We start from the raw sequence: 13054 nt of genomic DNA, 5'->3' as shown, positions 1-13054 counted from the left end.
GAAATTCCTGGTGCACCGTCTAGCACGAACGGATGGAGAGAAATTGTGTCCTTCACTTGGAGATACAATGGTAACCCTTACAAGGGGGGACAGAAAGGCAGCTGTATAGGCAGAACCAGTAAATGACTTCTAATGAGCTCCAGGTGGGATCTAGAGCTCTTGTCCGAGTTCAAGGGAAATAACTACTAGAGAAGATAAAGCTGCCAGACTCAGGTCCACCAGTGGTGCCTTCAAAACAGGTCCTTTTTGCACAGACACTGAGGGTTCATTGTCCTGCAAAGCCAGCAAAGCCTGCAGGTACTTGGCACTTCTCCTGTCAACTCTGTACCCTCCATCCCCGGGCCTGCAAGTGGGAGAAGAGCATATTCACAGGCTGGAGATCTCCAAAGCACTTCAAACAACTGAGAAGGCCAAAGCTCACTGACGGTTTCTTGGGCACTTTTAAACATCCTTCCGACTGTTTTTCAAACACTGACCTTTGACTGTGTAAGGAAGTAGACAGACGTATATATAACAACAGCCTATATGAAAAATAAAAATGTTGACATCAATAAATCATTAAAGGATTTTTATGCCCAACAGCAAGCACAGACCTTTTATCCTTTATTTCTAGCTTTGCATCTGGCAACTAATCCTGTGAAAACAAGAACAAATTATTTATATTCTTTTAGTATTCCATAAATCAAATATTGCTGTAAGGACTGAACTAATATTTTGAGAATTGAATATGGGAATTGGTCTGGCTTGCTACATGCACTGAATCTTAGTCTGCTGTGATATGAAAAGGCCGAGAGATATGATATCCAGAAAAATAAGGAGTCTGAAATGTAGGCAGCAGGAGGAAATAATTTACCGTAGCATTGCCCAGTTTGGCTTTGTATAGTGAGAGTTATGAAATGTAGTTATTGTGCTTTCTGCGTGGTACTTCGCTTTTAAATGCAGATAGCGGGAATCTATCAAAACGTTATTTGTTTGCTTGTTTCATTTTCCCTACATGTGAGAAGACATGGATATAGTTTAACTGCAAAAATACATCCATCCACCCTCTGCACCTCCTTTATTAAGCTACAGTCTAGCAAGGAAAAAAAAAAGCCATATACAGCCACTTGTGTTTTAAAGAAACAGCAAAATCAGAAGCTACAAAACTTAAACACGCCAATCTGATTTACATCCCGACCGACAGTCTGTAAACCACGCTACGGCGAATGGGTACTCCGAGCAGCCAGGTTACAGCCACCTGAAAAGCAGGGTTTATAAAAACACCGACAGACCTTTAACTGGAGCTGAACCGCGAGTGTTTCTATAAACAATATTTTATTGGTTAGAATAGGCAGAAACTCCGGTTACTTACAACAGACTTTTTCACAGCATTTATCGATGCTCCTAAGGCTCAAAGGGGAAGGAGAGAGACCTGGCAAATATAACAAATGGACTTGATGTAATACTCAACTGCTCCTGTAAAACAGCCCTGTGGAAATTAGTTAGCGGGCAAGCCCCGAAGCGCACCTTCCTGCTTGCTGCGTGGCACCGCGGGGACCGCACGCCTCGCCCTGAACCGGGCTCTCCCGGCCGGTGCCTGGCCAGCGCTTCTCTGGGTAACCCCCGCCTGCGGCCAGAAGTGGCAAAGGTTTTTTTTCTACCCCCTCCCCTGAAATAAATAAATGAGTAGTACAAAGGAGGGAGCGCGTTGCGTTGTACTGCCATGTCCAAATACCACTGTAAAGCAAATGGAAAATTCAGAAGCGGTGGGAGGGAATGGGCTCCACGGCACCGCGGGAGCCACCGCCATGGAGCACCGCCACCAGCAGCCTGTGGGAGAGCTGGGGCTCTTCCACAGGAAACAAACCTTATAAGACTAGAAAAACATTTTGAGGGGATAGTGAGTTTCTGTCCTTTAGAGAGCAGGATGCACTGTTAGCTGGTGGAAATCCATCACCGATCTCGCACACTCCCTCTGGAGCATCTCCTCTGAACGTAGCTGGTACCAGCAGGCTGGGACGAGATGTCCCACGCGTGGATTTCTTGCTCTCCTCACGCACCTCATCTTGTGTTCACATGGACAACTGGCGGGGGAAGGCCCATAGTTTTGCAAGGTACGTGCTACACCCCTCACCGCGGGGTGTGAGCATTTATGGCTAATAACTCTGGGAGGGTGAGGATGGCCTGTGCATTCGCACCCAGCTAGCTTTGTAATTAAAGGCTCTCCCGGGTACGTTAATGCCAGCCTGTGAATACGTCGTTCTCCTCGGAGCTGGGAGCAGACAATGCAGCGAGATGAAATGCAAACCCACCCATTGGAGAGTCCTCATCAATGATTTTAACCTCCTGACCTGGAATGAAAGAGGTAATTTGATCACCATGGAAACCGGGTAAAGGCCTCTCCCCAGCCAAAACTGTCCCTCCCGTTAAATTGGGCTGAATCATCTGCCTCGGCTCCACGAGATGGACAGGGCAGGGATAACGCAGCCTGCGGAGGAACAAGCTATCCTTAAGCATGATAACGATGCGTGACAGCTTAAACTTTGGGTCACTCCTGGTGCACGAATTGTCAAATATTGTGACAGCAGAAGCAGCTCTCCGCACCCCCACACACCAGCAGAGAAGGGATGTTTCTGTGGATTTTTATTATTTCTTCTCAGCAAGGATCTCAGAAATGCAAATGTTTTTGCAGCTTCTGTGGGGCTCCAGGGGAGGTAATTTGCTGGAGGCTTTTGCAGGAAACAAACCCTGGTTGTTCACAATGTTGCTGTGAAGGTTTTAACCAGCCCTGTTCCCAGTGGATCACTTTGAAGGTCTGGGATGTACTGGATGTACTGGTCCTCTTTGTAAAATGGAATGAGACAATTTTTCAGGCAATTACAAAATCCCACCTCGAAATGAACAACCCTATAGGTTAGTATTAACCTTAGTAATATAAGCATTAGCACTAGTAATACCGGAGAGCCTGGAGATCCCCAGTGAGAGCAAGGCTTCTGCACGTTAGGGACCGTTCGTGCACAAAACGTTGAGAGAAAATGACAGATTGCCTTTTCGCAGCTACAAATTCAAGTTCACAAAGACTAAATCACTGTCCTGTGGTCAGCTAGGGAAACCATGCCAGCATCAGGCATAAAAGCTTCATTCCACGTAACAGGACCACAGAAACACAACCGTGCCATTACCACTGCCACGTAAATCTGCTCTCTGGCCAAACCGCCTCTGCGCGGTGGTGCAACAGCCCCTGATAAAGCCACCTGCATCCAGCAAAGACACGATCCGCTCATCCCATCGCACCGTATGAAACCACCGTGCCACAGCCTGGAACGGTGGCACAGTCTGCAGTCAAGTCAGCAGCACGTGAAACAGCAAGCATGAAGGTTTGTTTAATGATTTTTAATTAATTTTAATTACTTACAATTTTTTTGAGCAGTAGCTTAACCTCGCTGCATCTCAGCCCCTCTGATCACTCTGGGACTTCTGCCAGCTTCCTCATTACAGATCAGTTCCCCTAACGCCATTTGATAATGAAATGGGTTTTAAAAGAAAGGGACAGAGAAAAAAACCAAATACCTTCAGCAGAACCCCAGGGAGCTGGAAGAGGATTATGATTTGGCATGGAGATAAAATGATAGTTTGGGGGCTTGCTTTATGAATAACGTGTACCTGTGTTGAAAGCGTCCTACTTTTAGAAGACAAAAGTTATGGGCCTGTAATGACTTTCTACCTTCACGGCTTCTTGCAGGCTCCCTTCCATAGGGGCAAGCAATTGAGACAGGCAGGAAAGCGAAGGCTCACACCTCGTGCAGCCGAGGAGGAGCAGGTACGTAAACCTGCCCGGGGACCTGCACCCAGCCAGGGCGGCACAGACGGCGTTTCCTATTGCACCCAGCCCGACACATCTCGGAGCATCGCCTCCCGATTTCACCCCCTGAAATTTCACTGGTCCTGCCTCCAGACAACCCTGCCCAGCAGAACTCTCACGTCCTCTGGGGATTTTTCCAAGTATATCACGTACATCTTCTCCCCAGTCTCTCTCCCAGCTGAGCGTTTACCAGTCTCCCCAAAGCCTCAGGGTTATTTGTTAGTTTACTACAGAGTTTACTCCTTTTGCTTTCTCTGACCTCCTCTTTACGTCTTCTTTCCAGCTTTTAAAAAAATTATTTACTTATTCGCTGCCGCTGGGATCCTTTTCCAGCTGTATCTTGCTCAGCATCCAAAAGATCCTTCTGCACCAAAAGTGCAAGCTGCATCTCCTTCCCTATGAAACTCTGCATGGGCTTTATCACAGTGAGGGTGCAGATGGTGGAAGGCGCTGGTAGCACTGGCGTGTGCCTTTTTTCCTGATTGTTTTTATTAATACACACTGCTCTGGTTCATGATTCAAAACTTTCTCCCTGTGGCTCTGATCTCAGCCCAGCTGATCTCCTGCCCAGCAGCCCTGGGCAAGCTTCAAAGGAACTGATGTTTGGGCAGGGTACAGAAAGGAATCTGTAATTTTTGGATGCTCTGCTAAGGCTTATCTGAACCTCAGTGCAGCCTCTAAATCTGGGCTCCAAGTCCCCTAAGAGCACATTTTCATTAGGGGTGGTTGGATGTCCACAGTCAGAGCTGAAAATTCCTTTAAAAATGTAAGTCCTTTTGTGGCCTTGACCTCAGTTTGTGGGCAAGAAGGAAGCGGAAAGGAAGAGAAGGATTTTTTTCAGAGCACATAAAATGTAGAAAATGAGCAAAATGTTACTTATTTTTATTACAATTACTGCCTGCATCAGGCTTTACCAGCAGAAATATTGCTGTTACCACGGTCACCACTGGTCTAAAGGGCTCATGTTTTCCACAGGCTCCTGTTGGTGCCTATCAAACGCATCTTCATGAACACAGATGAAGCACACAGGGGCAGCTGGGAAGCCTCCAGCACCGACGTGACCCCCTCCAGCTGAGGATCTGCCCTGAACCGAAGCCGAGAGGAGTACGAGCCCCTGCAAACAGCCCAGCCACGAGGGCAGCGTCCCCTGCCCGGAGAGGTGACGGGCAGAGGCACCACAGCCATCACCAGCGGGAGCTGGAACAAGCAGCAGAGAGAAACAGGGACTGTGAGCGAAGGCGAATTGGACAGGGGGACTGGGACCATTTCCTACCTCCCAGCCATTGCAGGGATGTGCATAATTCATAGGCCATAGACTGTATATATCTTATTCATTAAAGTTTAAACAGACTGGTTATTACTATTGACCATTAAAAGGCAATTTTTCCCCCACGTGTGACAAGGACTATTGACATTCCCGTATCCTTGAAAAAAAGGTAGTTGATGTCCTGACATCTTCAGAGTCTCACGTCACTTGTGCACACACACGTTGAGGTATCCGGGGCTCTGAGCCAGCAAGGACTTAACAAACAAGCCGCATTAAAAAAATTTTCTGTCTACTTTTATAACTATTGACAAACTGTGTCATTCATGCACTATTAAAAATTGTCAATCTGATTTTATGTGTTTAGACCTACTGCTTTATTACTAAAGAAGTGAGGCAGGATTTTCTGTCTGCCATAGGCAGCGTGGTGGTGTTTAGCATGGGCTGAATTACTTTGCCATTGTAACCCCACTGAAATGCTGCTGTCAGCAGCCACCTTGACCCACCGCATGCGTGCGCATGTGTCTCCTACCGAAGCTCTTCCTGGGGGCTCCTGTTGCGGGGAGGACCGCAGGGCTGACGTGCAACACGGGGAACAAGGGTGCAGGACAGCCCTGGGCAGCGGCTTCAGCGTGTCTGTGTGCTCAGGCCTTCAGCTCCAAATCTTAGTGCTGTTTGGAGCCTGGAGCCCCAGGAAGGTGATGCTTTGAGTTGTCACAGGGAGAAGCAGCTAATGCTGAGATAGGGAGGTTGATTTTTCTTCTCTCTGCAGCCTGTAAGAAAATTAAATTCATGCCCAATGGGCCTAAACACTCTTGGTAGCATTGAAGTGCAAAATTGAGCTAATACCTTTCTGATGTTTAAACAAGCACTCGTGATATTTTCATGCCAATCTAGAAGAAGCTCTAAAGCTTTTGGAACTGCCCTTGCAAACTGAAAGCGATGTAAGAAATAAAAGGAAGGGAAAAATATATTTATCGGTCACAGGGAGTTCTCTGGATAACACAAAGACACAATGTTATGCCAGAGTGATTCTTAAAGCTTCTACCTCAGCTGCAGAATTCACTTTTGGGATGCATACGGGTAGGACAGGATCAGAGGGTGCTGACCACAGACATGCTGGGTCCGTTGGGGGTTCTCCTCTTTTCCCTACTGAAGCAAATAATCTCTTTCTGCAAACCCAACAGTCTGTTGCAGTTCTGACCTCATCTTCATCTAGAGTAGAGCAACTGAAAGCGTACTTTGTATTTACAGCATGGAAAAAGAAAATCAGAACTAATTAATAAGCAAACAGTGGCCATCAAAAAGGTGGACACAATCTAGAAAGAAAGGAAGGAGCTCTGAAAGGTTAGCAGCTTCATTCTACCTATTGCCTGTTCAAGCACATATGGGAAAAGTGATTGTTTCCCTCTCTGACGTTTACACTGAGTGAATCAGGAACAGAGTTATGCTGGGCATCGCCGACTCCAGCAGATAAAAGACAATTACAAGCAGAAAATGGAGCTGCAGATAGCATGCAGCTTTCACGTGGGATGTTCAGTTTAGCTACTGGGAAAAAAAAAAGAGGGTTGAAAACTAAACTCCTGACAGCAGCCGTCTCTTGCTGCAGACCTGCTGATTCAAGCATCGCACAGCTCCTTGCAGACGTATGTAGAAATGTTTAATGGCTCAATTTGAGCCATTTGTTTCTCATTCTTGAGCTCTCATTAAAATAATCTGTTCTGATTGTCTGTGGGAGCTATTTTTTGCTCCTCTAAACGGTTGCAAAAGACAGCACAGATTAGAAAAGGAGAATCAACCCTGTTAAGCCTGTGACTCATCAAATCCAGGCTCCTGTTCTGTGCTGGCATCCAAAGCAGGCAGAAGCCCCCATAATGTGGCAGAGAGAGGGGCGAAAGCCCTGTCTCGCCCTCTGTGAACAAGAGGTTTGAAAAATTTTCCCTTCATCGATCCGTACACAGGGGATAGGGGCAACTGCGTAATACCTGCTGGCAAGCTACAGGCAGAGGATGCTTTCTGGAAGGCCAGGCTTTCTCCCCACTCCAGGGAGTGCCCTGCTCCAAACACTAACTCGGGATGAAAAGGTCTTGCCTTCCCATGCAGTTATTTTATTCTTGCATACAGAGTCCCAAGCTGGAGAGGCAGAGCACTGACAGTATACGGATGCGTAACCAACACCGAGAAAAGGTGCTTCGCAGGAATTTGTTAAGACCTAAACAGTGTTATTTGCTATTCAAACCATATGTAACCCAGAAAAGTGCCAGGAGTTAGAACACGAAGTGTAACTTACTTCTTCCATTCCTCCCTCTGTGATTGCCCCATACTCCACTACCACGAGGTATCATGGTGTGCCTACAAGACCAAATTCCTTTAGATCATCATCACCTCTAGCCTAGACACTCTGAGGTACTAATTAAAACAGGCCTGAACTTGCACTCGGCACTCAACTTTTTTGCAGCCAGTTGAGCATCCCTCCAGGCAGAGGTAGGCAGCATTTTCAAGGAATGCCAGATTCTGGCACTCTGGTCAGGCTTGAAAACGAGCTCAGGAATTCCAGTGCACGTGGGGCAAAAGTCCGACCCTGCCCGTGGGTGCTGAACTCGGAGCCCTCCCAAAACAATTCCTGCCATTTCACCCCTGCGGGCACGCCCCACGGGAGGTTCGGGCACACCGGCTCTACCTCCTAGGTTCCCAAGTGCTCACCCAAAACTGTGGGCAATTTGAGTGATAAGATGCAAGATGCCCAACAACCTCTGCCATAAATTAATATACAGGGGTCAGCACCTTTTCACTTCTTCAGCAGAAAGGATTTAATCCTACTCTATTTCTTCTCATCCTTTCTCTATAAACTTGCAGAAAATGCCTTTTGTTTTAGTGCCATGCTACAGTGAATCTGTTTGTTCTTTGGGCATTTAAATGTTCCTATCATTGACATTTTTAAAGCTATGAAAAAGGACTTTAATTGGCTGAAATGCTGATTGCCATAACAACTGGCTAATGAACCATCTGTTAGCATATGTAATATTTATTTATACATTTAAAAAACACAGCTAAAGATCAGAACGGGCTCTTTTCAAGGACAGGGGCAGCTCGCTCCCCGTGCAGATGGGCAGGGAAGCACGGGGGTGAGTTTTATGGACTGCAAGGCCCACAGGGACCACTGCGAGCCTCTGGTCCACCCCTCGTACAGACGTCAGCGAGCTGTGAACTTGTCCCCCAGCCATCCCTGCTGCAAGCTTAGCAGCTCGTGACGGGCGACCAGGAGGGGAAGAGCCTGCTCAGCAGCACAGGGCTGCCTTGCTCCGGGACACCCTTCCCTCCTCCCATGCATAGAGCAGCATCAGACAAAGCAGTGCTAGAAGATCTGGGAAAATGCAAATTCGGGACCAGCCTCTTTGGGAGCAGCACTTATTGCTACCCTCCTCCTACCCCTCTCTCGGGGCAGGGGGACCCAAACCCAAGTGCTCAACGGTGACGTGAAAGTTCACGTTACAGATGACAAACAGATGGGAGTTCCCCTAGAGCGCTTCACCAAGCCGCTTTCCTTCGAGGAGTTTGCATTTTTACAAAAAGCCTCTCCCTGGCAGCTCGCAGCTCCCACCTGCCAGCAAACGCCCAGCCCCTGTGGAACGCCCTCGCCTCGGGTCCCGGGGTCTGGTCCTGACCTCAGGCAGCCTGTGCGCCCCTCGAACGGTAACGGCTGGCGGAGGCAATAAACCCTCACCGTTTCTGAGGAGAGCCCAGGCCCACAATCCCCCCTCACCAATTCAGCCGAATGATGCTGGAGGTTTAATGGGGGGAGATGTATTTTTAGACTGTTGATAAAGAGGGAGAGAAGAAGGGAGCAGAGAAAGCCCCGTACCACAGAAGTCACATGCATATGCAAAAGGAGCCTAATTGCCCCTCTTTAGAAACTAATCATTCGGGATTTTACAAGCCACATTATAGAACCTGACATGCTTATTTTTCCTTTTATTATGTTTGTAAGCAGTGATCCTATTGAAAAGAAAATCAAACCCTATTTTTACCAGTCACAACCATCTCCCTTTTTCTTTCTGCCTGCTTTATTTTATTTTATTTTCCTTTCTTTCCATCAGTTGAATAGAGCAGCATTTTCATGTGTATTAATTGCCCTGTAAAATGCCCTCAAAGTCATTAGAATTCCCCATTCAAAACTATTATCTGTGCCATTATGTCTTTGCATTATATTTATTTAAATGTGCCTCTTCTGAATTAGCTTATTTTTAACAGCTAACCATGCCCGAAATATTGTTCCAGGCCAAGCTGTTCTCAAATCTTTATTTTTTTTTTAAATGATAACTTCATAGAAGCTCTTGATGCTTTATCCTGAGTGGAATCATAGTTTTAGGCTTTTAACCCTCTTTCCTTTTTATTTTTCTATTTCAGAAAGATAGGCAATAGCCTTATAGAAATTTTTTTGTGAACCCACAAGACTTTCTTACACCAGAACTGCAAGAATTACAGCTATGCTTCATGGCTGTCACACCGATTCAAAGCTGTTGATTGCGAAGATGATTAAGAGAAAAACACACCATAATTTCCTAAATGTAATGCAAAGTTGCTCTCCCCTCTCAAAATATCCACGCATGATTTTCCACCCATTCCAACAGGTAATTTTGTCAATACTTAGAGCCCACCACGGCTTGAGTGGCTGCACTTCTGGCAGCACTTGAAGGTGAAGAATTTGAGGCAGCGCTCCCTACCCCCAAGAGTTGCTTCGTGGAAATATTTCTTGCTTGGGAGGGAAGGTCCCGGAGCGGGAAGCTGGTTTCCTGATCGACCTGCTCCGCTCTTTGGCCAGTGCCACCCTGACACGGTCTGCGCTCTTCCATGCGGAGAACCTCACGTGAGGCTTAGACACCTCCAGGCTGAGGTCTGGACCCAAGCACAGGAAAGAGCCCTTATAAAGAGAAGAGCTCAGAGACTGAAATCAGTGCTGCACCCCAGAATTTCCCTTTCCCTGCCGTCTGCTCATCAGGGTTATCCCTGAAGGAAGGAGCCAGACCAGCACCACACCAGTGTCCTCCCCCCAGCTCCGGGCAAAGCTCTCCTCCTGCTTCGCACCATTTTCATATTTTAATTAGACCAGCCGTTCTGCGTCTGCCTTCATTAACTGACACCCGCAATTACTGAATGTGTGGATGTTGAACTAGCACATCCCCCGTCCCTACCCCCGCCGAGACCCGGCTGCGGCACTGGGACCCCCCTTTGTGCTCCTTGTTTGAACATTCATGACGGATCCTCTCCTACAGCAGATACATTCACGCCTCCGACCGCGCGAGCCGCCGTCCCTTTGGTCACACAGAAGGTCCTCCCCGTCTGCCAAACCGCACCGCCACCTCTCGTTATTTCACCCCCCCAGAGACCATTCCCCCTTTCTTCTCGTGTCACACACCAGGATAACCGGCAGCTCCTGCTGAATTACTGAAGCGGGCAGTGTTAACCTGTGGTCTTACCAGGGTAACTTCCTTGCCTACCTCTTCTTGCTGACACTTTATGCTTTGAGGTCAAGTTTTTAAAGGCCGTAACACCCCCCTCAGTACCCTCCTTTCTTGGCACGCTGCGAGGAGACAGCCAGGGACGTTTGAAACCATTCCCTTGCTCTGGGCTGCAGAAAAACCCTTCGTCCGTGCCCGGGGACAGAAACACACGCTTGCTGTAGCATCTAAATTTATCTCGTGTTAACAGCGAGGATTGGCCAAATCCACACACAAGTCCTCAGTCGGGATCTGGGGTAGATTATCAGCCCCAGTCCAGCGCACAAATCAAACCACAGGTCCCTTTGCCACGCTGCCCGCCTGAAGGGATAGAGCTCAGCCCGAGGCCGCGGCCAGGCTGCAGTGGGGGCAGAGAGCTCACACCAGGGTCAGCCAAAAGAAAACACTCACGAGACCTTCTTTGAAAGGAACCCGGCAGTTTTCCACCCAGCCCATTTTCCTGCCTCCCGGCCGCAGCGACTCGGTGTAGATGGGCTCTTCGTGCAGGCAGGAGAGCCAGGGAGCTCGCGGGGCACCGACCGCAATGCCCGAGCAGGACTGCACATTCCTCTGCGGCCGCACTGCGAAGCCGCAGCTCTGATAACCACCAAAGCAGGGGAAAACGGCGCATTGTTATTTTTTATAAGTATCTTTTCCACAGAGCATCAGCAAAATCTCACAATTTTAATCCCATCCCTCATAAAATTTCTTTTGAATATTTAAGAGCGAAACCAGTGCTCAGATCCTATCTGGTGTTATATCCTCCTTCATTTCCTTTTACAGCATTCAGATAACAGTGACCCATACAGGCCAATATAAGTCTATAAAAAGATGGACAGATACTTCTGACACCGACAGAAAGCTTCTGCTCTACCATCTAGCAAGTATTCCCCCAAGGCAGCTATAGCACGATTGCTTTATTACACCACCCGCCTTCGTTATCGGCAGAACAGCAGCACCACGGGTTTAACCCTTCCGACGGTGACTGCTTTCTGCCTTGCCCTCTGGATGCACTCGGGAGCAATTCAGGTCAAGTTTCCAGTTGACATCGGAGCAGCTTAGCCCGTCTCTGGGGGAGATCAGCTCAGATCCAGACCCACCAGCTTTCCCACCATGATAAAACAAGTTTTTTGCCACTAGATGGAGTTTAAAAAGCCTAAAGACGACTTCCCCTTTCCTAGCCCATTCCCGTACCTCCCCGGGTTTCAGCAGGACCCACAGCACGAGCTGTTGGTGGTTGGGGTCTGGTTTGTGGGACATGAGGCGGGGAAGGGCGGCAGCTATCTGGGAACTCAAGGTTTGGCCGCTACTTGCACAAGCATGAAAAGCAACAAAATGAAATGCAACACACAGCCGAGCGCTCGGCCCCGTCTCTGCCGTTCTCCAAGGGCCAGAGGTGGCACGCTCGGCTGCGGGGCACAAAGGGACACAAACACCCCGCAGACGCTGGCTGCCCGCTGCTGCTGGGCTCGGCAGCCGCGGGGGCCTCGCGCGCCCAGGAGAAGAGATTTGCCACCGGCACGGCAAACGTGGCTGGTCCAGGGAGCAGGGACAGGGCAAAGACGCATCCCCCAGCCTGACCTCAGAGCCGGCCCTGCCCCGCGCTGCTCTGCTGGGCCACCCCGACCCCGCAGCTGCCACAGGATTTATATAAAATAATAAATATCATCCACATTGGGAAGGATATTGATCTGCAGATTTCACTGACATTTACAAATAAATGATGTATTGCAGTTTTCATTTTGCTTGCTGGGCTGACCCTAATGGCCTTTACATAATTTACTTTTGATTAAAGAAGTGCTTTGACGCAGAGAACTGGGGAGAAAAAAAAAAAATCAATACAATTATGAGATCAGCTTTAAAACAATGTGTTATGGCAGGAAAAAAAAAGTCAAATCCTTTGAAGATGCTCATATTAAAGTGTGATGTCTAAAGACATTTTGGAGATCAACAGATTCTCTACTTGCTGAGAGCTGGAAATCAGCTAAATACGCATTGCAAGTTTCAGACCGATTGAATTCAAGGCCAGACTGTGGCAGCAGGTTCAGAAACGGTCGCCCCTTCAGCCAGGTCCGTGGCAGCGTTTTATATTCAAAGACAGACGTAACTCACTTGCATAAGAATGCCAAGGAGGAGCAGGCTCCACCGTTCACTTCCATACATTTAAATATTTAGCAGTGCGGTATGCAATGTAAATAATATCTACTGTAGCTAGTGGAAAAACGACTTACCTAGTTTAAGAAAATAGGGGTTTGCATTAGCTAATGTAGTGCCATATGTTCATTAAAACACCACAACGTGCAAAATAATGGTGACAGTAAGTTAAAGTAATATTCTGGTTAACAATCTCCAAAAATATTTTTTTAGCAACCGAACTGTGCACATCATACATAATTAATGACTGTTATTGCAATTAGTATGCCCTTGCAGAAAGGAAATAACCACAACCTG

The sequence above is a fragment of the Ciconia boyciana genome, chromosome 23, assembly GCF_034638445.1.
Source record: "Ciconia boyciana chromosome 23, ASM3463844v1, whole genome shotgun sequence".
Lineage (NCBI taxonomy): Eukaryota > Metazoa > Chordata > Aves > Ciconiiformes > Ciconiidae > Ciconia > Ciconia boyciana.
This window is presented reverse-complemented; position numbering follows the sequence as displayed.